Source organism: Enhydra lutris, unplaced genomic scaffold, assembly GCF_002288905.1.
Source record: "Enhydra lutris kenyoni isolate GAN:26980312 unplaced genomic scaffold, ASM228890v2 scaffoldscaffold50, whole genome shotgun sequence".
Taxonomy (NCBI): domain Eukaryota; kingdom Metazoa; phylum Chordata; class Mammalia; order Carnivora; family Mustelidae; genus Enhydra; species Enhydra lutris.
The window spans coordinates 4037568-4063671 of record NW_019154134.1 but is presented as its reverse complement, the minus strand read 5'-3'; the positions used below and the strand labels follow the sequence as shown (position 1 = coordinate 4063671).

General features: G+C 41.7%; 1 pseudogene; it reads right to left on the bottom strand.

Annotated features, from left to right (window-relative positions):
- Positions 1–6413: 6413 nt before the first annotated feature.
- Positions 6414–7338, bottom strand: LOC111156898 (annotated as a pseudogene).
- Between the last annotated feature and the right edge of the window lie 18766 nt (positions 7339–26104).

Sequence of the window (26104 nt, the reverse complement as noted above, 5' to 3'; positions counted from 1 at the left end):
TTTTTGTTTTTTTGAGTAGACCCCATGCCCAACGTGGGACCTGAACTCACAACCCTGAGATCAAGAGTCCCATGCTCTGTGAACTGAGCTATCCAGGTCTCTTGCCCCACCCCCTCCCACCCCCGGGGCAACAAACTGTTGATAATGTTTTTACCTTGGACACCTCTTGGGTACTACTTCAAACGTTCTTAGCCTCATCTCCTAGGCTAAATTTCTTAGAAATTTTGCCAGATTCAGGTGTACACTACATGGTGGTATCTTTCCTCGGGACCCTGCCATGTATCTCTTGCCCCCTGCCCTATAGCTTCTCTAATGTTGCAATATAAGATAACAGTGGGAGCTTGCTTCACAGTCATATGAGCCTGACCCACAACTGTGGATTCTTGACTAATGGGAAATCTATGGAAATATACTTCCTCCTTTCATCTTTTGGAGTAGGCAGTCCTGAAATTTCATAAGGTTCTTCATAAGGTTCTGTGGGATGAGTACCATTTAGCTATTGAGTGGCTAACACAGTAATGTATTCTCATATTGTTTCTTCCTTATTCTCTGAATCATTCCTCCATCCTTCACACTTGCTCGCACATAAATTACCTTCAAGCAAGCAAGCAAGGAAGCCTTTGTTTCAGGCTCACATAGTTTCTTTCAAATTTAAAATTGGGTCACAAAACAAGTGTGCAATTTTTGTCAATCAAATTTACCTGCATTTTGGAATTATAATTTTAGAATTGTGCTATTTGTTTTGACTGGCTCTTAACACTTTGGTGGTCTCAGGATCTTTGCCCTAAAGCTGATCATTTGTAAAGTAATCCATAAATCCACCAAAGGGGTTAAAGTAATTGGAAATCTAAAGCATTGTAGCATGAAGACTTTCTTGACCGTTACTGGACTCTTGTTGGCAGAAGCCAAGTTTTATACTCCTTTGCTCTCTTTCCTCAGTACCTAGCATAAATTTGGAAATGTTTTAAATACTTAAATGAAACTTCACTTTAATGTTTCCCTGATGCTAAAATTGCTTCTCTGATTTGGTTTTCTAATGATACTGGAAAACCTTTGGAATATTCAAGGAGAGGAATGATTGGAGGAAAGTGGGAAACTTTCCAATAGTGGAAAAATGAAGGAAAGTGGAATGGCAGGGGTTGAATGGCTATGAGACATTCTCTCCTTCTTTGAAAGATGCAGGTCTGAAATGAAGTTGACTGTGAAATTTCCTCTCCAATCAGGAAGGTGTCTGTAGGTGAAGAGTGTACTTTAGGGTATGCAATCACCAGTATAAATAAAGTACTAGAGGTACTTTAGGGTATGCAATCACTAGACCCACAGTAATGTGACCCAAAGTCCTAGCAAGGATAACTCCACCCCGCATTTTCTAGAAATGACTTATGGTCCTTAAGTTTAATGAGAAACCAGTACTCAAGTGCATGGTTTCAAACTCCAATAGGCCTGATTTGAATCTCAGCTCTACCAGAGGATGGAAAACTTGGGCAAATTCCTTATGTATAAAATGAAGTTACTAATAGGACCTATTTCATTGATTTGTTCTGAGGAGTCAATGAAATGGTGCATATAATAAATGCTTAATAGATGTAGGATCCTTCTTATGTTTCTTCTTTCTTGAAAGCAGATCCCATAAGAGAACCAAGAGCTATCTTCTCTAACCCAAACTAAAGCCAAAGAAGAACATAGTAGACCATATGACTGGTTGGTTCTTTATGGACCAAGATGCTTTAACGCAATGTATCCCTAACTTCAGTCATTTGCATCCTATCTTCATGCTACTTGCCATAGACATGCACGGAGGCTTTCTCCTTGAAGTAATCAGAGGAGTGAAGGAAAAAGTGGCAAATTTCTCACTATACAAGCCTGTGATAACCATTTTGTATTCCCAGATTTTGGGAAACCCTGTTCTAGTTTGTCATAAAGGAATTAAAATGACTGTGAAGAACCTAAAGAAGGGCAGAACCCTACCATTTCTTGTGCCTTAAATGGTGGTTCACCACCTGTGCACCTATGTGAGGGGCTCTTACTTGGATTTCCTCCTCTTCATTTTCAACAGAAGACAATAATCTACTAAACATAGTTTTATTCTTTACAAGATTAGAAAGAAAGTCTAAAGGCACTTGTGCAAGGAGACAAAGTAGGAAGTAAGAATGCTTCTTACCATTCTATTAATATTAAAAACATAATTCAGCTTAAAAAATAATTCAGCTGGTCAAATCCAAGTAAAGTCTGTAACTTATTGTATTGTGCCAATGTCAATTTCCTAGTGTTTATACTGTAATATATATAAGATGTTGGGGGAAGCTGGTTGTAGGATGTAAGAGACTTCTCTGTACCATTTTTGCAACTGCTTGTGTTTATAATTATTTCAAAATAAAAAGTCAAAAAAAAAGAAAGGCAGAAAAGAAAACCAGTAAAAACTATATATTCAAAACCTTGCAAATATATCCCTACTCTCTGGCCCTGAAATATTACTTCCAGAAATTTATACTAATTAATAGATTTATACCCGACCATGTTCCTCATATAATTACTTATAATAGTAAAATGTTAAAAAATTCTTAATGTTCAACAACAACAGAGTGGGTAAATAAACAGTGATATATATAGATCGATAGATAGATATGCACACACACACACACACACACACATACTATACAACTATCAAAAATGATAGTGGAGATGTATATTTAATGACATGAAGGACATTCACAATTAACCGAATACAGAAACTTACAAGGCGTATGAGCCCAAGTTATTTAATAATAATACAAAGTATTTAATACTATTGAGACTAGAAGAATATATGCAAAAATGTCAGCAACAGTTAATTTCTGGCCTCTGGACTTATTCGGTTGATTTTATTTAATTTTTTTCATTTTGCTCATGTGTTTTTCTAATTTTTTTTTTACAATGGACATGTTACTGGTATAAAATTTTCAAAGATAAAGAAGATGGCTTAAATCACTATAGATTTACTAAAACGTTTACAATGGGGGAGTTAAATCCTGTAACACTAAGACCCTATACATTACCATTGATAAGACAGCCATTTAAAAAGAAAAACAAATTACAAAGCTCCGAAACTGCTGTACATAGATGTTAATCCACACCAGATACTGTGCCTTACAAAAGAAAAGGGCTGTGATCACTCCTAACCAGTCTTCCTTCTCTTCCTTTACTGTTTCCTTTCTGATGAAATCAGTAAATGTTTTGATTCAAAACCATGAGCAGGATGCAACCTTAATTCTTATTCAACTCAGGGCAAGTCTGTGCAAAAGCTGACTGTTTGCCTAGGCTATTGCATAACCACAATCTTATACTTTTGATCACAGGTGGGAAAGTTGCAAAACTGAGTAATTCCCTAATACCCTGATTAGTCCTAGCTGTTGTCTCTTAACAGGTAGGTCTTCTAGGGTATGAAATACACGAGAAGCAAATGTCTCCCCCCACCCGTTTTTTTTAAGAATTAGAATTATTTTCCTATAACTTACTATAAACATTTGTCAAATCAATTAGACATTTCTTGGGCCCTGTAATGGTGCTAATTATACATTAATTATATAATATTATGTTATTTACTCATTTGGCCTTATAAATTATATCTCTCTTCCACGTAATCTCTGTTCCCTGGTGCAGAAACCATTCCTGTATTGTTCATTTGTGCCTGACACCAGTAAGTGCTTAATAAATATTTGCTGAGTGAGAAGGATGACTCACTTGTGTTTGGAATTCTTACTGCATTCCTAGGGAGAAAGCTTGGGAATGCTTTGGAAACTCACGTCTATCACTAACAGTTCTGTGACCCCAGGTACTCAACAGCTTAAGCCTATCCATAAAAGTGCTATCAATAATATGTACTTCCCAGGTTTGCTCTAAGTAATAAACTTCCTAATTATGTTGATAGCACTTAGAATAGTGTCTGCTGCATACAAGTTGCTTGAAAGATACCAGTCCACAGCATCTGAATTCCTCTTTTTTGTTCTACCTGTGATTTATCTCTTTCTGCAATTGTTTCTAATTTATTCTAATGGTTAAGAGCATAGCTTCTGGAGTCAGAAGGTCTGTGCCATCTTATTAAACAAGAGTGTGACCTTCAGCAAGTTGATTAAACACTCTATACTTGGTTTTCTCATCTGGAAAACAGCGATGGTCGTAACACCGCTGGCTGCATAGGATTATTGTGAGCATAGAGTGAGAAAATGCTCATAAAATGCTTCAAAGAGTGTGACAGAGAATAAGTGCTCAGTAAAGGTCAGCTATTAGTCTCTTACCAGGCCTCTTATTATCTAGCATGTTGCATCTAAAGTATAGTTTAAAACTGAGCCCAACTCCTGGTGTATTTCCCTGAAGGAGTTATTCATTCCGACTTGGCCATGACAGGACTGTCAACTCACAGAGCAGCTGCCCAGAGGCTTATTTGGTCATGGGCACTGCAGCACCCTGTAGAACTTTAGGAGGGGGTGGGGTTGGCTATTATGTTGGAATAAATAATAACAATTAACATTATTTTGTGCCAGATTCTGTGCAAGGAACTATAACCCTATTATCACTCTCATCTTAATAGATGAGGAGACAGAGGTGTAGAGAGTGGTTATGCTTTGCCCCAGCCAGTATTTGGAGAAGTCAGGCCTTATGCCCAGGGAGTCTGCACTGTTAACCATCAAGTCATCCCATTTGCTGCATTTATCATTAAAAAAAGAGGCTAATTTAATCAATACTTCATTGCACTTTGATTGGAAATTTTTATCTTTATTTCCACACAGGAGAGCCCAAGCCTTGGAAACATAAGCAGCCTTCACAGAGTAATATCAGGTTAATCTATTAGAAACAGAAAGGGAAAAAAAACCTGAAACACAAAAGGAGGGAATATAGGTGGCAGTTCCTTTTTAGACAATAAAAATGTCAAAAAACTAAAAACTCATGAACACATTTGGGTAAAAAAATCCTTTGGTTCTTAATAAGAATTGAAAAATGTCATAAATATAACCAGAGTTGTTACTTCATTTTGTTTTTCATGCCCAGTTTATGACTGAATTAACTTTTCAGCTAGAATTCTAAATATATTTATCCTGGTCCATTAGCTAGGTCCATAGCTAGGTCCATTTGCAATATCATCAATATCATCTTTGTAGCCATTAGCTAGGGATAGGAGTACTGGAGTATGAAGTATGGTAGACAGTTCATCTCTTGATGCTAGTCTCCCAAGTTCAACCACTTCTTGTCCCTTGCTTGGGACTAAAAAAAGAGGCTTAGATTCTAAACCTACTGCCCCATTCTGGCATTATCTATAGAAATTTTAAATATGTGTTCCTTTTACTTAATAAATTTACCATTTAGAATTTTATTCAAGAGAAATGCCCACAAAATATGCAAAGATATAAACAAGAGTATTTACTGTTCTGTTGCTTGTAACTGAAGATAAGTGGAGCTAACTGAAATACCCAGCAGGATAGGACTGGTTATCTGTATCATAATACAGTCACACAGTGGAATAAATAGGTAGAGTTGTATACACTGACATGGACATAATGGAAAAAAAGACTGTAGGCAGTGTTCCTAACACTCATAATGTTACAGAAGGGCTTTGTAAGGACTGACATCAACGACTGCAAACTCAGATGCATAAGGGGGCCAGACTGGTTTAGAAATGGGTCAGGTAGGGACTGTGACAACCTTGAGAACACACCCTACATGAAAGCAACTGATCAGCTTCAGCTCATCTTTGCTAATGAGTTGGCAGATCTTTGGATTTTGCCTGATAACCTATAAATCATAGTACTTTTCATGCTACTTTGGGACACTCTATTTACTTCTCTGCAAGCTCCATGAAAATATTTCAGTTACACGAACCTCCTGATTTTCACTTTGGGGCAACCACTAGAAATATTAAAATATATATATATATATATATATATATATATTGTGGGGCACCTGGGTGGCTCAGTGGGTTAAGCCTCATGATCTCGGGGTCCTGGGATCGAGTCCCACATTGGGCTCTCTGCTCTGCAGGGAGCCTGCTTCCTCCTCTCTCTCTCTCTCTGCCTGCCTCTCTGCCCACTTGTGATCTCTCTCTGTCAAATAAATAAAATCTTTAAAAAAAAAAACCTTTAAATATATATAAATATATATATATATATATATTGTAAGTGGTCATCTATGAACTGGATTTGTCTTGCAGTCTCACTGCCTATCAACCTCTAAAATATTCTTACAATGGTTATCTTTGGCAAATCATATTTTGGGACAATAGCGCAGTATGGTCTTCCCAGTACTATCTATACTTGGCTTTATATTTGAGGGTGTTTTTCTTTGTTTGCCCATGGCAAGAATCAGTTTATTGGTCCAGGTGAGGGGCAAGGGATCTATACAATGAGGAGTGAGGGCTCAGGCCTCCCCAGTGACTTAGAAATTCATTCCTCCACCAGGTTCTGTAGGTAGGCCTTGTACTGGTGGAGGGAAGGGAGAGTGGGTGGCTGTTGGAAACGTGCAGGTTGACAGTGATCTCCAGTAAGGAGGCATCCCCTAATAGGGCTGTATCTAACAGAGCTCTTGAACAACCTTGAGCATCATAAGCCTCTCGAACCACAGCTGGCCCTGGGATCATGACTCCCCCACCAAGAAACAGAGGTGTAGCTTGGGGAGTGTCTACTTCCTTCAGTGAAGACCATCAGATATGCCAGGAAAGGGACCTGGTCAAACATGCCTCCTTTCCTGATAATGGAGACCTCGCCATTGGCGGGTGACCACTGCCAGGAAGTAGCTTCTGGCTCACAGCCCAGTAGATCTGGCACTGCCCCAACCTTTGGGCCTAGAGAACTGATCTACCCTCTAGAGAACTAGCTTCTCCTCCCCACCCAGCCTGCCTTCAGGCAGCTCACCACAAGCCTCATGTAGCTGGTCATGGCCTTGTCAAGAGCAGTCCTAGTCTAGCAGTCTTATTAGCTGCCCAGGCCACGTCCTATCCCCTGCTTCTGACCCCACCAGCCATGGGTCCCTAAAGCAGAAGACAATCAGCTGGAAGACCTGGCAGTCCTGGGAAAAGGTGCTGAAAGGTGGAACCTTGAACTTCCACTCTGAGCAGTTGCACCAGCAACCTGGAGGGAGAGACTGAGAAGTGTATGGTAGTCCATAGCCCTGGTCCCAGCCCCTCCCAGCCTCCCACTGGCACTCACCTTCCTCTGGCACCAACAGCCACCTCAGCGGGTTTTCAGCAGGGTCCGAGTTTGAGCAGACAGCAGAGATGCCCAAGCAGGGACTCAGAAAGAACTGAGAGGGATGCTCACGGGCCACAGCGAGGCTTGGGGACCCCCGACCTGGGAATGGGGCCAAGACCATGTCACTCAGTAACTCCTCCAGAATGTGCTCTGGGTATCAGGTACGGCTCTGCCCTTGTTGTCGGGAAAGGTATTCAGCTCAGAAAGTCCTAAACTCCTAAGGTGACAAATCTGTAGATGCTGCACACAGGTCGCGGGGATCCCTGGTGGGTCCTCCGCTAAGCACTACACTCACTTCTGGTAGGCGGACTGGAAATTCCCCTTCCGGGTCAGCGGGTCAGAGTGCCAGCACCGCCTGTCTCGGGCCGGTTTTGGTTCAGGTCTGGAAGGGTCGTCCTTTTGCCAGGGACCCTGCGGCCGGCGGTGTGTCCAAGACCTGAGTATGAGGAGTGCGTGCAGCCCTGGTCCCACTTCCAGGCCAGGTAGGATCCCAGGCCTTCACGCACGGGGGCGTCGGTGTGTGTGTGGCGGGGACAGTCCCCTCACCCCCTCAGACCCTGGGACAAAGACTGAAAATGCATTTACGCTGGCGTTAATGGTAAGAAGTTCTGAACCAAAGTGAGTTTCCAGATTAGTTCAGACAAGAACCAGTTCCAGGAATTGCCTGCCTCTGGTTTGGTCACCGATCTCAAGAATCTTGAATTTGGTGGATACCCCTGGGCTCATCTAGATACATTTAGATCATGATAACGGGCTTATCTAGATAATGTTTTGGACTAGGGCCTTGAGATATTTCTGACCTTGTTGGACTAGATGAGTCTCTGGGAGTGGAAACATAATCTTAAAGATATAGGGAGAGAATAATCATATCTCTCCTGGTGTATCTGAAGCTTGTGGGAAAAGCATAAGGGATCATCATTCATTAATTTACTCATTCACTTGTTCATTCAACAAAGATGTTTGGAGTGTTTGCTCTGTGCCTACTTGGTATTGGGCCACAGGAACCTTCACTGGAGCTTGCGACTTGGAAGGTGATACCAAAGTAAAAAGATGATCACAAAATAAGGTGAGAAGTAGTATGATGAGGGTCAGCACATGGGGCTGTGGGAGACGGCCCTGGAAATTGGGAACACTTCTCTGAAGAGGTGGTGCCTGGCCTGAGTGGGGAATTCCAGGCTGAGAGACCCACAGGTGTGAGGGCCTGAAGGCAGGAGAGAACCTGGGACCTTCTGGGAACAATCTGTATTCTCTAAAGCCTGAGCACTGTGTTTGGGGCAGGGCATGTCAGGCTTCAGGGCTGGAGTGTGGGCAGCCCCCTGATCACAAGGGCTTGATGAAGCAGTCTGGGATGCCTGGTCTCCGTCCCGAAAGCCGCTGAGAGCCATGTACAGGTTTTAGGCTACGAAGGTTTTGGAACTGTTTTATATATTTATGTCAAATATTTTCACCCAGAGTTTTCGTTTTATGTTTCCTCGATTTTATGAACCAAGGGGGAAATACTGTATATTTAAGTGAAAAGGGAAAGTAACTTTCTGTTTCTTAAAAACAAAAGGCCTCTAAGGGTACCTAGCTGATTTAGTTAGGAGAGCATGTGACTCTTGATCTCTGGGTGGTGAGTTCCAGCCCCACGTTGGGTGCAGAGATTACTTAAAGATAAGTGAACTTAAAAAACAAACAAACAAACAAACCTCTACGGAATGATGGCTGAGAAACTGTAGTTTCTAAATTTTATACGTTCCTGTGCTCTTAGATTTTTAGAGACATTTCATGACATGGCATACAGAGCCTGCAAGTTAATTAAGCCATCAGCTTAGAAGGTTGCTGGTAGATTCCACGCCAGTTTCGAGGGTGTGTATGTATTCTGTATGGGGAGCTGGTTAAAAGCATCCATAACATTATGATAATCCTCCTTGAATATCGCTAGGGTTTCAACTGGTATTTCATCTCATTCTTGGAGTCCTTGCCCATGAAGGGCCTTGCTTCCCTGGAAAGGTAGGTGAATGTGCAATTAATAGGAAGAGCAGAAACACGTTCAGTTTAGTGAGAACCTGACTTCCCTGTCTCAGGAGGTGAAAGGAAAAGGTCTGTGGTTTTGTGAGCAGAAGAAGGGAGGGGAGGAGCAGCCGGGGTGATTGATGACACTGTGAAAGTCACACAATTGCTGTCAAGGTGGTTTTTCACCCCTGGAGCAGGGTGATCTCATTTGCTGCTGCATATGCATTCAGCCTCGGTTTTCTAGTCTCCTAGCCATGAGGACATGTGTGAATATGCTGAATGTGTATGTGTGCTCCCAGAAGGCTGGGAAGATTTTAGAGACAGACTAAGCGGGATTCAGATTCTTCTCTGCACCTTGCTTTGTGAGAGCCTGGCACAGTTGCTTACCTGATCTTACCTGATTTCAGGATGCTCACCTGGCATGGGCTTTTGTGAGAATTAAATGAGATGAGATATTTATGTATCGTCACTGGCACATAACTGCTGTTCCATAGATGTTAATTTTTTTTCCCCAACCCTGGACTGAAGCTTCCTTTAATTGGTTTCCAGGGGACTAGCCATTTGTCTCCTTGACTCCCTGTCATGCTTCCTTTTCACCGGTAGGGAAGCATATTTAGGGTAACAGAATGACCTGCATTCCAGTCCTTGTGTGACTACTTACTTTGGGCAGGTGGCACAGTACTTTGGAGACTTAGATTCCTTCTCTATAAAATGGGAACAGTAATGCTCAATATTCCCATACCTTCTACAGTGTTTGTGAGGACTCTGTAAAGTAAGGCAGGGTTCTCAAACTTTAGAATGCGCCAGAATCATTCGTTTAAAACTTGTTAAAACAGATTGCAGGCCTCTATCGTCCTCAGGGGTTCTGATTCAGTAAGTCTGGGGTGGGGCCTGAAAATTTGCATTTCAAACCAATTCCCAGGCCACACTTGGAGAACAGTGCCTGGCACACATTGAACACCAGATGGATGTGAGCTACTATCATTCGTTGTCTTGTGGGGCAGGGGCAATATGATAGACACCGCAAGCTGGCTAGAATTCTAATTTTAGGGTCCTTATTTTTACTATGTGAAATAATTACTTAATTTTCAATTTATGTAGAACTGATAAAAGTAGGGAGGAGGGCAGCTCCTGGGTGGCTCAGTTGGTTAAACATGGGACTCTTGATCTCGGCTCAGGTCAGAGTAGTGAGATCAGCCCTGTGTTGTGCTCAGCACTCAGCATGGAATCTGCTTGTCCCTCTCTCTCTACCCTCTCCTCCCCCAATAAATAAATGAATAAAATCTTAAAAAAAAAAAAAGTAGCAAGGAGGAGGAATTTAGTGTTTTAGGGGGTAAGAGTTTACAAGTCATTTCTGCTAAGGGCATCTATATGACCCAGACCACAGGAATGAGGGGCCCAGACTGACCAGATCCCACTGGCAGTTTTATCAGTCTGGTCCCCTTGAGGCATGACAGGCTCAAAAAACAAATTTCTGAGATATTCTCCTATTGCTTTCTACTGGGTGTTGAGGACATGTTTGGGGAAAACTGGGGAAAATGACAGGAGACTTCCACATGCCAGAATCTCCAAAGAGATTTTTTTTATAGAAAGTCTCATCATCCCCAGGGTTTTTAAGTATGTCAAAGAAAATCTTCCCACTGAGGAAATCATAGGCCCTGACTCTTTTATTTTAGAAGGTGGATGGCAAAGATAAGGGGCACGGTGACACCTCTGCCACCTAATGAGCAGTCTGAATTACAGATCTAAAATTAACAGCTTCTCCTCCTCCCTCCCACCCACCCACCCAATACTTAAACTCTCCTTTATCATTGCTTCTCAGAGCACTTGAAATGCAAGAAATTCGAAATGCTACCTGGATCTGCAAACCTTTACAAACAGCCGGGCCTGGGGCTGAGTGTTGAATTAGGGTTCAGAGTTTAGCTTCTGCAGTCAGGTAGATGGGGCGCATCTCCTGATTTTGTAGCTTGGAGTATGACCTAATCAAGTGACCATCTAAACTCCATTTTCTTATCTAAGTTGAAGGCAGTAATAGTACTCATTTCGAAGGGTGCTTATGAGGGATAATTAGGTAAGCATGTGAGGACTCAGGGAATGACAGCTATTGTTTCTGTGGTGGTGGGGGGGGTTGCTTTTAAGAGTTCTGGGCTGGCACCACTTCTGCATGACCTCCTCGAGCTGTCTCTTTTACAGAATTCTCCAGCAAGTTTCATTTGATTTGTGGGGCCTAGATTCTCAGCTTTTCCCAATTTCTTTATATAGCTTTGGACTATGAGAGAAGGGAGGAGCCCTCTGCATGGGGCCTGGGCAAAAAAATGGGAAGATACTATGGAAGATCGTGGAAAGATATTATGAGGAATCCCACCCTGCCTGACTCCAAGAACTTCTCACCCCCTGTGAGGCAGGGGTTAGAGCCATGAGCCGAAGGATCTCTTCTCACCTGGTGATGTGGGACACTCAGTGGCTCAGATGCAAAGGTGACAAAAGGTAGGCTTGGGTCAAGGGGTACAGTGAGGATCTAAGGGACCCCAAGTCTGTTAGCCTTCCCAAGAGGCTACATCCTGGGCCGCACAGCAGTGTTTTAATACAGGCCACAGTGTTCATGGGATGACAAGGGTGGGTGGGTAGTAGATAGTGATGTACATGAGGGGATTGTTCCTGAGGTTTTCCTCTTGATGAGGAGAAGTCCCTAAATAATGGCAGTGGCAGGGGCTGTGGTTGCACAGGTGGCAGCAGGTGAGTCAGGGGACTTGGAGTGATGTAGCTGAAACATGTCGCCCAGTGCTGGCCTCTTGGTAAGTTTCCAGGAACCGGTCACTATTATTAGCTGTTCCCTGATAATCTGACCTCTTCCTGGTGCCTGAGGGACTGGGCAGTCTCTGCTGTGAGCATCAGAGGATAGGAGAGCTCTCAGCCCCTCCTACTTTGGAGCTCTTTGAAGAATGCAGTGTGGGATGTTAACTCTATTTCAAGTTTATTTTCTCCATCACATGTATGATGTATCTACTTTTGAGAGGAAAGAGTACCTTCATCTTAGGTGCCAGAAAGTAGCGATGATCCTGGCTGGCTTTGAGGAGCACTAGATTGGAATCAGAAGACCTGGGTTCAAGTCCCAGCTCAGTTACCTTTGAGATGTGAGGTCATAGGGGAAAGGGAAAAGAGAGAGAGAAAGAAAGAGAGAGAGAGAGAGAGAGGGAAACAAGCCATAAGAGACTCTTAATGATAGAGAAAAAACTGGGGGTTGATGGAGGAAGGTGGACAGGGGATGGGCTAGATGAGGGATGGCCATTAGGAAGGGCGGTTGCGATGATGAGCAGTGGGGCTCAGATGTAAGCTATGAGTCACTGAATTCTACTCCTGAAACCAATACCACACTACATGTTAAGTAAGTAGAATTTAAATAAAAACTTGACACACTAATAAAAAGAAATGTGAGGCCACAGGCTAATTATTTAACTTTCTCATTTGTAAAATGGGGACAAAACTGCCTGTCTTACCAACAGATAATAAACATAGAAATGTTTTGTGAACTGTTAAGCTCTGTTAAGGGAATTAAGGAAAGTGGTTTTGGCATGGCTGATGATGAAGTCCTCTAGACCTACTGGCATTCAGCAAGGGGATGGTCTTTTATTCCAACATGAAGACTAATGAGGGAGTTGAGGCATGGAGCCAGGTGAGGGACACAGAGGCACTTTGGGATATCCTTGGGTGTTCACTACCTACTCCTGAGGCCGGTTCACAGGACATGAGTCCTGTAATCTTACCAGAAGGCATCACTGGGCCAAACCTGAGGGTGTGACAGGTGTCCCTCCCTCTCTACTGTTATCATTGTTTATTGCTACCTAACTTCCAGGCTGGGAACTTCTAGGCTCTTAGCACGGGGCCTGCCATACAGTGGGGATTCCATGAGGGTTCACAGAATGATTCAATGTGTACGTGAGTGAGAGGATGTGTTTTCTTTTTTTTGGATCATGGTCCTTGACTATTTTTTGCACATTTACTCTCATTCTCACACCTCTTCTCTTTCTAAAATACCTTCAAAGCAGTCCACAAACCAAAACATGGAAACAGCGATACTTGGGGCTAAAAAAACAGGAACACCTGAGAAAGAACAATATGAATTATTCCTTCTTGAGCCATTTGTGCCTTGGGGACCAACTTTGGGGAAGAAAGGAGACTCGGGAATTAGTTGCTGATGATGGGATGCGATGGGGGCAACAGGCAAAATCTGTGCAGAATCGGTCTGTCTTGACACAACGGTACCGTTCCTTAACTTAAAGGTGACTAACATAACACCACACACACACACACACACACACACACACACACACACACAAGAGAGAGATGTGAACTTTTCCAGCCATGGGAATAATTGCTTTCTCAAAAAAGACAAGGAACTTACAAAATAAATCTGGTGATGGCTCCCCTTGTTATTAGGGTTGAAACGAGTGATCTGTGTGTTTTCTCAGGGCTTCAATGATTCTAAGCCAGGAAACAGCTTAATTATTTGCCAGGCTCCTTTGTCGCTTCCATAACCTGTTAGGAGTGGTAACAACAATGACATCGATGAGGAGAGTGCCCTTTCTGTTAGACCTTGCTCTGTACCTCCCATGCTTACTTTGACTCATTTTTCACAACAACCCTATAAGGCCGGTTATAACCTCCATCCCATTTTACGGCTGAAGAAACTGAGGTTCAAGGGGTTAAGTAATTTCCCCAAGGTAACACAGTCACCTTCATTTGAACTATGTTTATATCCTGATAGTTAACATCCACACCCTTCTCCAACCCCTGAACCGCCTCCTTCAAAAAATATAAAGTCGCCTCTGACGTATTTTCCAAGCAGTTCAAATGAAACCCTTCAAAATACAGATTGTGTGTATTTCCTGGACAAGAAATCCTCCCCCCTCCCCAAACTTTCCTTCAGGAGTTTTTTCATACTCTCCTCACCCTTCCAGGGTTCAGCCTAGAGACTGGGGGAGAAAATGGGACAAGAGAACAATAAAACAAAAGACCCCAAGGCTTCTAACGGATCATGATTGAAATGCACTTTCCCAGCTACACAAAATGTCAGTCTGGTTCTCTTTGTTCTAAAAGTTCTGCTTTCACAAAGCATCAATTTCCCCTAATAATAAGCCTTTTTATTCTCCATCTAATGATTCAGCCTGGTCTTGAGAATTCTTACGATCTCTATTGCTCATCCAGGATGACAGATGCACAGACAATGAATTTCTCACTTCTCTCCTTTACCTTTTGCATCATACATGATTCCCCCCCCCCAGTGCAAGCAGGGGCTCTGAGCAGTGTCCCCCCATTTCCTCTACTCCGTCACTCCCACCCAGCCATGCACAGCTCCTTGAATTCTCCACACAGCATCATCAGTTCTCTGTGAATAAGCTCATCTTTCTTTTTCTCCCCAACTCCCACCCCCCCACCCCCCCGTGACTGTTCTGTCAGCTGAGTGTGCTATGGGCACTTCCCCATGGCAGGGGACAGTATTTTTGACTGGTTGTATGTTTGAAGTAACATTTATCACACGTGAGCTGTGTTCCAGACACACTCTGAGAGTTTGAACAGATGACCTCATTTGCTGCTCACGACATTCTGATGAGGTGGGTTCTGGTAGTGAACCCACTGTACAGAGGAGGAAGCTGAGGGACAAGATGTCCAAAGACAAAGCCCTCTAAGTGTCTAGATTCTAGAGCCTCTCTTAACCAGCGGATTGGCTTGAGGTTGTCTGGAAACTTCTATGTGAAAGTTGGACAGTGTTGAGAGTAATACCTGGATTTTGAAGTTTTTAGCCCAAAGGACTCTAGAGAACCAAGGTGGACCATAACCTTGGAAGGGTCAAGCTACGCAATAATAATAACTATAGGGTTTACAGAACAGCCACAGACCATATGAGATTACCGAAAAAGGACACGAAGCGGGGCACAGGAATGGTAGTGGGAAATGCCCCTGCTCTTTCTTGCCTCTCCCTGTCCCAACCTACAAGACCTTCTCCCAGTCATCTGCATTTTCCCTTCACTTCTCTCTCATTGTGGCCATCCAAAGATTGGTAGTGGGCCTTTAGGACATCAGTTCTCAGAGTTTCAGATAGGTCAGTGTCACTCAGATAGCTTCTCTAAAGCGCAGCTTCTGGACATTTTGATTTAAGAGGCCTGAGACAGGGACTCGCTGTTTTTCATTCTTAACGAAGCACCTCGGAATATCCTCATGCGAGAAGCTTCCAAACCACTATTTAAAGTAACTACTGCTTCTCGGATTACAGCATTAGGAAAAGGGAGCAAGGAGCCTATTGTTCAGTGGCCTAGCTTTGCCTTGAGCACAGTCTCACGGATGGCTGTGAGCAGAACTCATCCGGTGACCCCAGCACCACTTGGTTGTTGTTGCCCTTGGCTTTTACCTCTGTGCTGGGGAGGAGGCAGCTGAGTACTCTTCGTCTGGATCTGCTGTGCTTACTATAGGAGCTCAGTAGTAGTTGTTATTATTTTTTTAATCTTGACTCGAATCAAGATTTTTATCTTCTGGTCTGAGACCTCCTACCAGGAGGTTTTCTAACCTTTGAATCCCCATTTAGACCTACTGAAATGATCAAGAAAGAGTAGGGAAGAGATACTGCTCTCAAGAAAGACGGCTGCTTGTTCAGGGGTGGACACAACTGAAGTTGCCTCAAAACCCATTTCCTCTGATTAAATTACCCTGGAAACCTCACCTCTCACAGGAGGCTTTTTTTCCCAAGAAGAGGAGTGGCCACCCTTCCCATCCCAGATATGATCTCCTGCCAGGCACTCCCAACTGTTGTGCTCATTTTGCACCCGACACATCAGTGTCTCGTTGCCTGTAATCACCATCTCCATCAGGTTAGCAATAAATCTCTGAACAGGTTCTGCAATTCATTATGTGGCTTTTCTCAGTCCCTAGCATGCTTCTAAAACCAGGACGCTTCTGATGTCCACATAGGACTATAGGCTAGAGCAGGTCAGGAGATATCTCTCTCGAGAGGCTAGCATAGTGCCTGAAATACACAAGGTGTTCAGTGAATGTTTGTTGATTAAGTGATTATAATTTTATAAATCCACAGGTTTGGTTGTTATTTTTCTATGCTTTTTCCTTCAAAAAATTTTTTTAAAAATTCTAGTTAGTTAACGTACAGTGTAATGTTGGATTTAGGACTAGAATTCAGTGATTCATCATTTACATATGACAACCAATGGTCAACAGAACAAGTGCCCTCCTTAATAACCATCTACCCCATCCCCCACCCACCTCCCTCTGTCACCCTTCAGTTTGTTCTCTTATTGTTAAGAATCTCTTATGGTTTATTAAAAATAAATAAATAAATAATTTTAAAAAAAGAATCTCTTATGGTTTGTTTTCTTCCCTCTCTCTTTTCCCCCCTTTCTCATAAGTTCATCTGTTTTATTTCTTTCTCTGACTTATTTCACTTAACATAATACATTCTAGCTCCACCCACGTCAGTGCAAATAGCTAGATTTCATTCTTTTTGATGACTGAATAATATTCCGGTGTGTGTGTGTGTGTGTGTGTGTGTGTGTGTGTGTATACACCCCATATCTTCATTTTCCATTCCTCAGTTGATGGACATTTGGCCTCTTTCCATGGTTTGGCTATTGTAGGTAATGGTGGTATAAACATCAGGGAGTGTGTACCCCTTCAAATCTATATTTTTATATCCTGTGGGTAAATACCTAGTAGTGAAATTACTCCATCACAGGGTAGTTCTATTTTTAAATTTTGAGGAACCTCCATACCGTTTTCCAGAGTTGCCACACCAGTTTGCATTCCCACATAGGTTTTTGGGTTTTGGGGTTTTTTTTGTTTTTTTTGTTTTTTTTTTTTTTTTGATGCCACTGTCCCTAGATGAGACTCTGTGGGGCTGGATAGGTATATGTCCACATAAAGTGTCATTCTTCTCAGATAAAAATGAAAAAATTTAAAGTACTGTTTTAGTTTTGTCATAATGCTAAATTTATTCAGTGTAGAAATAATGCCTATTCTGAGCCTGTGTTCTTCCTAATTTGGAGGCATTAAAATTACCGTTATTTTGTGAGGTGACAGTAAGAGATGTGACTATATTGAGTAAACTGACTCCCACCCGGTTCTTTTGAGGAGGCTCCTACATCCCTTGCCTAGATGACTTGCCTAAGTGACTCCAGGTAACTCCAGAAGCAGCCTGCCTGAGCCCACTCTTCCCCCTCATCTATCATGACAAACCAGGGAAGCTGATTATGGCTTTTGCTAGCTTGAGGTATTTCCTCAAATACAGAAAGAATATTTAAAAGATGATGGGTCTAAATGCAGTGTACTCTCCTCAGTTGGATCCTGGAACAAAAAAAGAGCACTGGTCAAAAAACTGTTAAAATTCGAGAACAAAGTGGTGGGGCGCTTGGGTGGCTCAGTGGGTAAAGCCTCTGCCTTCAGCTCAGGTCATGATCTCAGGGTTCTGGGATTGAGCCCCACGTCGGGCTCTCTGCTTAGTGGGGAGCCTGATTCTCCCTCTCTCTCTCTCTGCCTGCCTCTCTGCCTACTTGTGATCTCTGTCCAATAAATAAATAAAATCTTTAAAAAAGAATGTTTAAAAAAAAATTCAAACAAAGTTTGTAGTTTAGTTGATGGTAGTCCGCCAGTATAAATGTCTTCATTGTGCTGGCTGTACCACGGTTATGTAAGATGTTAACAGGAGAAACTGGGTGAAGAGTATAAGAAGTCTTTGTACTATTTTTGTAACTTTTCTAAGAATTTAAAATTATTCCAAAATAAAAGGTTTATTTAAAAAAAAAAAAAAGAGAGAGAGAGAGACATGCTCACAATCTTGGGTGGTGAACAATTCAGTTGACCAGAGTTACCTTTTAAAAATGTAAATCAGAGCACAACAGTATCTTTCTTAAACTCTTTCCATGGCTCCCCATTGCTCTACGGATAAAATCCCAAGTCTGTACCAGGCCCTTGGGAATTGGCCCTGCTTATTTCTCCTCCCTCATCTCCTCTCTGTCTACGCTTTGACCACTTTATTCTACTCATGCTGGCCTTCCTCCAATTTCTTGATGAGGCCGTGCTTGTCCCCACTTTAGGCCTTTGCCCTGGCTTCTGTCTCGTATGCTCTTCCTCCAGGTCTTCACATGGCTGGCTTGTCTTGATAGTTGGGTGCCTTTGCTGCCCACCCACTGAAAAGTAGCTTCCCTGCCTATCCTCTCCTCCATTTCATTCTGCTCTGTGTACTTCACAACACTTAACACCATCTGTCAAATTATTTAAATGATTTATTTGCTTCTTATTTGTTTACTGTCTTCTCCTCCCCCTGGGATATCAGAGGTTTATTGTTCATCACTATATCTTGTCACCTAGAGCAATGTCTGGCACATAACAGAAGTTCTGGAATTACTTGCTGATTGAACAAATGAAGGGGCATTTCATCTACGAAGCCTTCCTGACTCCTGGTCAGGGGTAAGAACCCTCGGTTCAGTTTCCATGGCCTCTGGCACTTCTCTTCCCCGTAGCTCTTGCCCCACTGGGTTGTAACTGTCTGCTGACCTATTTGTCTCCTTTACTAGGCCCTGAGCTCTGGTGGGTAGAATGAGGTTACTCACTTTCTTACTTTTAGAGAGGTCATAATGCCTGAGACAACACTGACGTCCAACAGTGGTAAAACTCATTAGGGCCCCTGGCTCGGACACTTGCTGGCCAACTTTGGGAGTCAGAAATGAACCCTATTTTATTATTGATTTATGTATTTATTTATTTTTGGGAGAGAGGTGGGGGAAGGGGCAAAGGGAGAGAGATAATTTTGAGCAGGCTCCACACTCAGCACGGAGCCTGATGTGGGGCTTGATCTCACAACCCTGAGTTCTCCATGTGAATTAAATCAAGAGTCAAATGCTTAACTGGCTGAGCCATGCAGGCATTCCAGAAGTGAACCCTTTTAGACAAGACCAGTCACCAGTCATTTCACTTATCTTTGTGTTGTCAGGGCCTTGCATTGGAATAACAGTCTGTGCATTTTAAATAAATAAAGGAGAGAATGGGACAAATTTGGCTGGTTATGGGATTGGAGGGGGAGTTCAGAAATAGACTTTGAAATTTAGTCAATATCTAAGTACTGCCCAGAGTGTACTCTCAAGGGGGGAGTGAATTGGCTGTCTCAACATTCGTTCTGTCTTCCTATGTTGTATCTCTTATCTATTTCTTTATGTCTCTTGTCAGTCACATTTTCTCCAGGTAGAGTTTTTTCTTGACTATAATGTCTTCATCTCATTTCCGTCTCCCTTTCCTCCTACCTCCTTTCTGTTACTAAGCCAGGTCTTTTCCAAACTGTAAACCCACAGTGGCTACTTTGGCTTCCCTAGCAATCTCACTCAGCGATCACCACAATGTGCAGGGACACCCATGGAAAGAAACAACCTCTTCCCCTGATGAAGTGTCAGCCTTCCATCTTTCTCTGATTTAAGCAAGAAATGCCAGAGAACCTTGGAAAAAATGTATAACTTGGAGCTAGACTGAATGGCTTTCGAAACCCTTTCTTAGACATATAGGTGGCCAATAGACAGATGAAAAGATGCTGAACATCGCTTATCATCAGGGAAATGCAAATCAAAACCACAGTAAGATGTCATCTTATATTTGTCAAATGGCTACAATCAAAAACACAAGAAATAACAGATGTTGGCAAAGATACGGAGAAAAAGGAGCCCTCATGCATGCCCTGTTGGTGGGAATGCAATCTGGTGCAACCACTGTGGAAAACAGTATGGAGTTTCCTTTAAAAAAAAAATCACAAGTAGAATTATTGTGTGATCCAGTAATTCCACGACTGGGTATTTACCCAAAGAAAACAAAAACACTAATTCAAAAAGATAGTTGCACCCATATGTTTATTGCATTATTATTTACAGTAGCCAAATTACAGCAGCTTAAGTGTCCACTGACAGATGATGGGTAGAAAACATATTACACACACACATACACACACACTGGAATGTTATTTGGCCACAAAAAGAATGAAATCTTGCCATTTGCAACAACTTGCATGGGTAGACTCAGAGTATATAATGCTAAGTGAGTAAGTCAGAGCAAGACAAATACCAAATGATTTCATTCATATATGGAATTTCAGAAACAAATGAACCAAAAAGGGAAAAAAAAGGATAGAAGAAAACAAACTCTTAAATACAGAGAACACAGTGGTAATTACCAGAGGGGAGGTGGGTGGGCAGGTAGGCGAAACAGATAAAGGGGAGTAAGCATATACTTATCTTGATGAGCACTCAGAAATGTCTGGAATTTTGAATCATTATATTGTACACGTGAAACTAATATAACACTGTATGTTAATTATACTTCAATAAAAAACAAAAGCAAAAACAAGCCGTTTTGTAATAAGTGAGTGATTTAGGGAAAGGAAGTTTAATCTCTCAGAGCCTTGGTTTCCTCATCCACAGAATGGGAATATGGCTGTTGATGGACACATCTGCCCCCCATGACACACACGTATCACATGGCTTACCTTCTTGTCCTTTTGATATTAGCTTAAATCTTATCTGCTTTCTCTAAAGTAGATGCCTTGGTCTCAGCTATGGCACTTCTTAAAATTTATAATGAATTGATTTATATGTATTTCGTGTCATTTCCCCCATGAGAGTATAGTTAAGAAGTATAGTTATCGTCAGCACTGTACACAAGGCTTTGCAACAGAGGTTAGAATAGAGATGGTAAATTATTATGTCATTATTAATCCACTGTTTTGTATGGGCAGTGGAGAAATTATTGCCAAGAAGGAAAATGCACATCTCCGGGCAACAAGATCCTCTTTGCTTGGTTAATGGAGAGACTGGATTCACAAAGGTCAAGCCGTGGTCCAGGAGTGCTGACCAAGAAGATCTTATCTTCCAATGAGAGCATGTGTTTCAGTGGCTGTCAATTTATCATCAGCCCCTGAGTTTGAGAAGATAAAGTTTCTTGGATGTCTCTTGCCCTCCAGTCTGCTTGTGTAGTTTCGATTTATTTTAGTAACGAATTCAGTTGGCATTTCCCTCTGGAACCTGTTATTAAAACAAACTTGACGGAGACTCTGCTTGCAGGTACAGCAGCGTAGGAATGAAATGAACTCCTATGTACAATATGAGTCTCAATATTGGTTCAGCCTTGGTATGACACTTAGAATGAGTGAGAGCAGTGGGAATCTCATTAATCCTCACAATTTAGCACCAGCCTCCAGGAGACGAGAAAATCTTGTCTGATTTTAGTGTCCTGTTAGTCTTGTAAATTCACAGGAAAGGGCAATAAAAGGAGCAGGAGTATTTTTCCCAACTCTTTGGTCATTTTCTCATGAATCTAAGACAGAAGACTAACTGAAAAGGATTTATACATAAAATGAAATTGTAGTGAGAAGACTCAGATAGGTGGAGAGAATTGTTATCAGTTATTCATTCATCTTTCATTTACTGAGCATCTACTATGTGCTCAGCACTATTTCAGGCACTACGCATGGAAACCTTAAGAAGCCATTCAAAATCCTTGCCCCCAAGGAGCTTACATTCTGGTAGGAAGAGATAGACAACAACTGAATGAGAAAGTTAATTCGTAACTTCTGTAAAGAAAATAAATCTGGGTGATGTCAGTAGGACTCTCAGATGGGAGTAGTGGAAACTTTTAGGTTAATAGGGAAAAATTCTCTGGAAATTAAAAATGGATTTTTGGATGGAAGCAGCTACAGAGATGGAAGTTAATAGCATGCCTGCTAAGGAACAGAATGGGAGGAAGTCTTGTGCCTGAAATGAGTTCGGCATTAGGGAGAAAAAAAACCCCACAATCCTTTCCAAATGCTAAAATACAAATAATTACACTTCCCCATTCTTTTTTTTTTTTTATTTTTTCTTTATTTTATTTAAATTCAATTAACACTTCCCCATTCTTAACTACTTATTAGTGATGTTTATTACTTAACAACAACGTAATCCTGGACACGTTACTCATTCACTCTAATCTGACAGCTATTACATGACAGTCTTAAAGTCTGTACACCTCCATGGCCTTCTTACATTCATACATGATAGCAATAAAGGCTAGTAACTATTGAGTTCTTATTGTGTGCTGAGCACTGTGCTAAGTGCTTCACCTATAATATAGCATTTACTCTTCTGCATAACTTTATAAAATAAGAAGCGCTATAATCTCTGTTTTGCAGATGAGGAAACTGAGTGCTGAAATGGTGAGTAGTTTGCTTGCAGTCATTCAGAGCTGGGATTTGAAACCATGCTCTTTTTTTTTTTTTTAAAAGATTTTATTTATTTATTTGACAGACAGAGATCACAAATAGGCAGAGAGACAGGCAGAGAGAGAGGAGGAAGCAGGCTCCCTGCTGAGCAGAGAGCCTGATGCGGGGCTTGATCCCAGGATCCTGGGATCATGACCCACGGAGCCATCCAGGTGCCCCCATGCTATTTTCTTCCAAATCTCTCAGCCTTACCCTGGATATCTTCCGGATGTGGAAGCCTTACAACAGTGTGCATCGGGTGCCTAGCCCAGTGTTTGCAAGTGGTAGCTCTCAGTGCTTCTAGTTCCATTGTTACTACGCACATTGTCTTTCTTCCATTTTACAACAGAATGATTGATTTTAGACCCTGCATTTTAGAACATGCCTTTCAGAAGTCAGGGATTTCCCATAGAGCTGGAGCTGGAAGCCAGATCTTCTAATTCCTAATCCCTAGGTCTTTTCTCTGTAGTGTGCCTCCCCGGGAGTTTTTGCTTATTATAATTAAGCCTATTTTGAAAGGAACCCTCAGAAATACACACTGAATTTGCTTTAGTAGATCCAGCTGTTTGCAAAACAATAGCTTCAATTTTCTTCTTTAATACTGCTTCTATTAACATTTAAAAGATCCCTCCATATTCATTGTTCCTATTTTAAGCTGAAAAATCATCAGAGCATTTCAGTATTCATCAGCTGATAAAACCCACCAGGTTTCTGAACCGACACCTACTCTGCCACCTGTTGCCCAGGCGCTACTCTCTGTGCCTGTCTTGCTCCTCCTTGTGTACGGTCCCAGGAATTTCAGGTTTCCCTGAGACTTCTCTGCTAGGAAAGTTCGTTCCTGGTAAGTAAGTTTGTTTCTCGTTTTTGGCATGTGGTCATTCATATTCTCTTGGATTTTTAGACTAAAATTTTAAACTTGAAATATTTTCTTCGAAAAAATATTCTTGGATAGGATTGTTGGAATATAGAATCTACCTCTGAGGTTTGAAGAAAACACATCTGAGCTCTCTGCCTTGCCAGGCAATTACAGTTATAAATGGAAAGAGGACATGACAGAGGAAAAGTAAGGCAGAAGGGGTGTCTCTCCCCTTGTTATCCATGAGGCTAAAGCTTCTTCTGATCTATCTTTGAGATTGGTGCTGATGTATATACCTCCAAATCAGATGTTGTTTTTGGACTTGAGACGTCTTCTCCATGTCTACACTTAGAAGTCAAACAGGCAACTCAGATTTAATGTGATGAAGACAGACTCCTGACTTTCATCCCCAGACTTGCTCTTCTCTCAGTATCTCCATATCTAATAACAGCAAATCTGTGCTCAAGTAAAAATATTGGCGTCTTCTCCATTTTTCCTTCTCTTAAATGACCCTGTGTCCAATTCATCAGCAACACCTGTTGGCCTTCACCTTCAAAATAGATTCAGAAGCTGCCCATGTTTCACCACCTTCACAGCTGCCACCAGGGACCAAGCTACCATCTTCTTTCCTGATTTCTGTGGTCTCTTAACTGGCCTTTTGCTTTCACTCATGCCCTCCTTCATACTTGGTGTGATAGCCACAGGGATCCTTTTAAATCTGCATTGGTGTATGCCCCACCTTTGCACAAAACACTCCAATGGCTTCCTGTCTCTTAGAATGGAAAGTTAATGGGCGCCTGGTTGGCTTAGTTGGTTAAGCATCTGCCTTCAACTCAGATCATGATTCTAGGGTCCTGGGATCCAGTCCTGTGTTGGGCTCTCCACTGAGCCAGGAGTCTGCTTCTCCCTCTCCTTCTGTGATCTCTCACACTTTTACTCTCTCTCAAATAAATAAATAAAATCTTTAAAAGAAAAAACAAAGGAACGAAAGTTAAATCCTTAAAATGGCCTATGAAGCCCTCCAGGATCCTGCCTATCCCCATTATAATTATAATCTTGTCTAATCTACCCCCTCATCCATTCCAGAATGTAAGTTCTATGAAGGAGGAATATTTGTCTGATTTTTCACTCTATTTCCGGTGCCAATAGTACCTGGTACAAAGTAGGCACTTGAGCATATTTTTCAAATGAATGAATGAATGACGGTTAAGAGATGACTGTAGTGCCCAACTCTATTAAGTCAGGAATCATTTCATTACAAACAGAAAATCAATTCAAATTGAATGTGGTTGGATCACTTCTAATGTAATTGGAAGTTCAGGGATGCATTACTTTTAGGGTAGCTCTATGCAGGAACTCAAATGAAGCCATTGGTCATTGACTCCCTTTGTCCATTGTCTCTTTTTCTTCCTTTTTAGTTTCATTCTCAGACAGGCTTTCTTGGTCACTGTAAACTTCAGCTACATAATACTACATTAATAATCCCAATGGGGACAAGTCCAGGAGACAATCTCACTGGCCCAGGTTGAATCAGATACCTCTTTCTGAACTGGTCACTGTGATCCAGGGTGATGAAATGCTTCCATTGGCTAAGCTGATTCATCTAACCACCCCTTGAGTAGAACATGAGAGTAGGGGTATCAGGCCCACCAGTACTCCATAGATTGAGAGAGAGGGAGGGCTGTTCTGTAAAAGAAGTACAGTTTTCATCGTCAGGTTCATCCCACATTCATTCATACATACACATACATGATACTTCGGTATGTCCCAGCCTTTGTTCATTTAGTGACCACTCTCCTGTATGCCTTCTACATTCTCTGTGCATATAAAAGCCAACACATTCTTAATGGCCCAGGTTAAGTACCATATTTTCTAAAATGTCCTTATTTTTCTCTCTAATCCCCATGCGGCTCAAAATGATTCATTCCTTTCATCCCTCTCCATAGTACTTTATTTATTCTTCTCTTAAGGCAGCATTTTTTTTTTTTTTTTGCCTTGGGTGAATGTTATATTGTATATACCTATATTCCCTACTGGACTCTAAAATCTTTGAGAGCTTGGACATGTTTTTCCCCCTACACAGCCAGCCAGTTATAGTAGTACTCTATACCTAAGAAGTATCTAAGAACTGTTTGTGAAATGAATGAACAACAAACGAATTGAGTTAAACTTTCAGTTTGTCATTTTTCATCATCACCAGGATATGTTTATTTGAATAGCGCATCTATTTGTAGACTATGTTTGGATTTATAAAATATTCTGAGGCCTTTCATCTTACTTACTTTTCATAATGGTATTCTGAACTGGATATTATCTCTGTTTTAAGAATAAAGATGCGGAATCTCAGGCAGGGAACTTTTTGGTCACGCAGTGGTAAGGACAAGAATTCAATGTAGGGCTTTTAAAAAATTGTTTTAGCTGCTGGTGGGAATGCAAGCTGGTGCAGCCACTCTGGAAAACAGTATGGAGTTCCTCCAAAAGTTAGAAATAGAGCTACCCTATGACCCAGCAATTGCACTACTAGGTATTTATCCAAAGGATACAAAAATAGTGATTCGAAGGGGCACATGCACCCCAATGCTTATAGCAGCAATGTCCACAATAGCCAAACTATGGAAAGAACCTAGATGTCCAATGGCAGATGAACAGATAGAGAAATGTGGTGTGTGTATATATATATTATACATATATAAATAAAGGGAAGGAAAAATAAAGTAAGATAAAAACAGAGACGTAGGCAAACTGTAGAAGTTCTTAACCACA